Source organism: Chionomys nivalis, chromosome 2 (genome assembly GCF_950005125.1).
Source record: "Chionomys nivalis chromosome 2, mChiNiv1.1, whole genome shotgun sequence".
Taxonomy (NCBI): domain Eukaryota; kingdom Metazoa; phylum Chordata; class Mammalia; order Rodentia; family Cricetidae; genus Chionomys; species Chionomys nivalis.
The window spans coordinates 48,814,623-48,818,522 of record NC_080087.1 but is presented as its reverse complement, the minus strand read 5'-3'; the positions used below and the strand labels follow the sequence as shown (position 1 = coordinate 48,818,522).

General features: G+C 44.8%; 1 pseudogene; it reads right to left on the bottom strand.

The window, feature by feature from the left end:
• Positions 1–2,200: 2,200 nt before the first annotated feature.
• On the bottom strand, positions 2,201–2,858 carry LOC130861827 (dickkopf-related protein 4-like; annotated as a pseudogene).
• Between the last annotated feature and the right edge of the window lie 1,042 nt (positions 2,859–3,900).

Genomic DNA, 3,900 nt, shown 5'->3' with positions numbered 1-3,900 from the left:
AAGGCAAGAGGATCATGGAATTCAAAGCCGACTTTGACTGCATAATGAGTCTGAGGCCAAGCTGGGCTACATGAGACCCTGCCTCAAAGATACACAAAAGGGAAAAACTGATCAGAAGCAATCTAAATGTAACACTGTGCGAACTATTTGTCTGAACTTCATGCTACTTCTCCATGTGAGTTGACTTAAATTTCCTCTCAGCTTGATGGTCTCTGAGCAATCAGACCACTCTCTTTGGTGCTGAGAGCCTTGGAGGGGGACAGCTGTCAAAGCATGAGCTGTGCTGCCTTTAGAAACCACAGGGTCGCCAGGGATGCGACAGTGGTGGCAACACATGCCTTTAATCCCAGCAGTTGGGAGGCAGATACAGGAGGATCTCTGTGAGTTTGAGGCCAGCCTGGTCTACAAGTAAATTCCAGGGTTTTTACACAGAGAAACCCTGACTCAAGAAAAAAAAAGAAAGGAAGGAAGGAAGGAAAGGAAGGAAAGAAGGAAGGAAGGAAGGAAGGAAGGAAGGAAGGAAGGAAGGAAGGAAGGAAGGAAGGAAGAAATCATAGGGTCACATCTGCTGCATTCCACTGGTAACAGAGAATTATAGACCTGGCCAGATTCTGGAAGAGAGAAATTATGAGGGAGGGAGGGAGAGAGGGAGGGAGGGAGAGAGGGAGGGAGGGAGGGAGGGAGGGAGGGAGGGAGGGAGGGAGGGAGGGAGGGAGAGAAGGATGGGGGGGGGAGAGGGAGAGAGAGATTATGAGATTACGCTCCTGTCTTATTGATAAGGTAGAGAGAAGATTCTAGAAAAACTATACCTTAGAGGACAAGTCACCAAGAGCTTACAATCTTCCACTAGGTCCTAAGAGCATCTCCTTGGGGTGAAATCTTTAAAATGGGCCTCTGTGGCAACGATTCAAGATACAAACAATAGTACCACAGCAACATTAATACTGAGGCTGAAGAGATGCATGGGGCTAAGCACACTTGCTGTCTTCCAGAGGACCAAAGTTTAGTTCTCAGCATCATGTTATTTATGTTCCAAGAGATACATCACCCTCTTCTGACTTCCAGCAAGCACAAAACCCACATGTGAATACACATACAGAGAAATATAAGTAATTAAATAATACTAATATGGGCCGGGCGGTGGTGACGCACGCCTTTAATCCCAGCACTTGGGAGGCAGAGGCAGGCGGATCTCTGTGAGTTCGAGACCAGCCTGGTCTACAAGAGCTAGTTCCAGGACAGGCTCCAAAACCACAGAGAAACCCTGTCTCGAAAAAAACAAAAATAAATAAATAAATAATAATAATACTAATATGGTTGCTTGACGGACTCTAGACAGTGTCGCCCAAGGAAATAAATAAAGGAAAATAATAGTGATAGAAAAATAGAGATACCCCAGAGGAAGCCATGCCAACGAGGAAGAGTCACCCTAGCCCTACATGGAGCACATACCCATGATCCCAGTCCATGGGAAGGGGCAGCAGAAAGATCAGGAGTTTAATGTCGCCCTCAAATACATACCAAGTTTCAGATCAGCTTGGGCTACAAGAGACATAAAACACATTTTTTGGAGATATTCAGACACAGAAAATGCCATGGTAAATGCTGAACACTGAAACAAACTCAAAGAATTTTGACAATTTGCCAAAACATAGAAATGAGTAGAGTGGAAAAAATCAGAAATGACTGTAATCTTTTCGTTCAGGATTATTCTATTCACACTGAACTATTTTCTTTTTCAATTTTTTAGAAAAGATTTATTTGAACAGATTGAATTGGCTGTATCAGAATTGTTTTATTGTAGAATCATGTCAGTATTCTAGACAGGAGACAAAAAGCATCTCATAGTACTCTGGTTACTGTGTATTTCAGTTGCTAGGTTTGGGTCTATATTTATGCTGGGTATAGTGCTCGTCGGTTATCCCAGCCTGGAGCTTGAGGTAAGAAGACAGTGAGTTTGAGGACAGCCTGGGCCACATAGCTTACTTTGAGACCCTGTGTGAAAACTCCTCCCTCTACCCAAAGAAGTACCCAAAAGGCAGAAGCAGGCGAATCTCTATGAGTTCATGATAGCCAGGTTGACAGCAAGTTCCAGCCCAGTCGGGGCTACACAGTGAAGAACCATCTCAAAAAAAAAAAAAAAAAAAATTAATAAAATTAGTGCCTGGCTGTGAGTCCCGTGTTTACAACCGTGTTACAGTCATATTCTCTGGCATATTCTTAGCCATGTCTGTTGCCGGTTTCCAGTCACCTGACTTCCACACACTAGTCCAGGACCACAGCCACAGCGCTGGAAGATTTCTGGGGCTTGGGCAGTGTCCTTATGTCCTCTCCTGGAGCAGACTTCCCTCTAGTAGAACCGGCTTGCAAGTTTTTGTCCAAAAATGGCGAGCACAGAAAAGTCCAGGGTCACAGTCGGAAGTTCTCAGACAGCTTTCTCCCTCCTGTCCCTTATTGCTCTGTGATTTCTTAACACTGGGCTTCCCCTGAGATCTGTTTTCCTCTGTAGGCCGTTTGGCGGTTCCTTCTGCATAGATGCCGTCTTGGTCATCAGTGTTTCTGCCCATTACTGGCCTTGTGTCTTCCACAGCAGTGCAAACATCGTTCACACAGACAGTTCCTGGGCAGCACATGGCTCTCCTCTGGCACCTCCTCCGAGCTCTGCGGCACGTGGCACAGAGCGACCTATCGGCGCGGAGAGTGAAGCAGAATTTTCCTACACTGCAGTCCTTGTCTAAGGCACACTGTGAGCCCTTCCCAGTGCCTTGCACGTAGCTCTTGATGTTGTTAAAATCCAGAACCAGCGCTCCCAGGGGTGAACAGAACCAGCTGAGCCTAAGCAAGGCCACCAGTACCATCCCTCAGACAGTCAGGTCTCTCGGAAGTTCCCAGTACCCCTTGCGTCTTCTGAGGCTGGGCTGCTGCAAACCCGGAGGTGAGTGGTCCTGCTGCAGGATCTGCAAGTCACCGGGTGCAATCGGCTCGGCAAGCGGCCTTTTCTGAAAGAGAAGGGATTCTGCCCAAAGGCTGTGTGTTAAATGAGAGAGGCCGGGTCTCCTGAACTATTTTTTAAATAGGTCTCTTACTCTGTAGTCCAGGCTCACCTAGAACTATGTAACTCAGGCTGGCCTCAAACTCAAAACAATCCTCCCGCCTCAGCTTCCAGAGTGCTGTGGTTACAGCCTAAACTGCCATGCCCAACTTACCAGTTGCTTTGTGATCTGTTGATACAAAGCAAAACAAAGATTGTGTATATCATAATCCAAACGGAAGTAGAGCACCTCGGCTTACAGGAAATTTACTCTTTCTGTAAAGAAGAAAAACTTTCATTCTTCACTCCCTATCCATTCATAATTGTTGAATTTTATATCGTGAACATTTATTACAGACTCAGAAACTAAACCAAAACGTAATGATTTGCAATAAAGGTATGTTAGTGCATGCCTCCAATCCCAACACTTGTAAAGTAGAGACAGGACAAGAGTTCAAGGTCATCCTCGGCTCCACAGTGACTTTGAGGCTATGAGCTATGTAAAACCCTGTCTCAAAATAAATAAACAAAAGCTTCCTTCCAAGTGCACATTAAATTTTTTCGAGAAATAAGAAAAATAAGAATATTTTAGATTTCTGTCCTTAAAAATGATTGCATCTGACAGCCTGGTGATGGGGTGCACACCTTTAATCCCAGCACTCAGGCAGAGGAAAGCGGATCTCTGTGAGTTCAAGGCCAGCCTGTTCTACAAAGAAAATTCCAGGACAGCCAGGACTGTTACACAGAAAAACCCTGTCACAGAAAAACAAACAAAAAAATTATTGTACCTGTATGTTAAGAGTTTATAGTCTGTCTGTGTAAATAATTTTATTTTTCTGATAAGCTTTGAACATATATTCCTGTAAAAC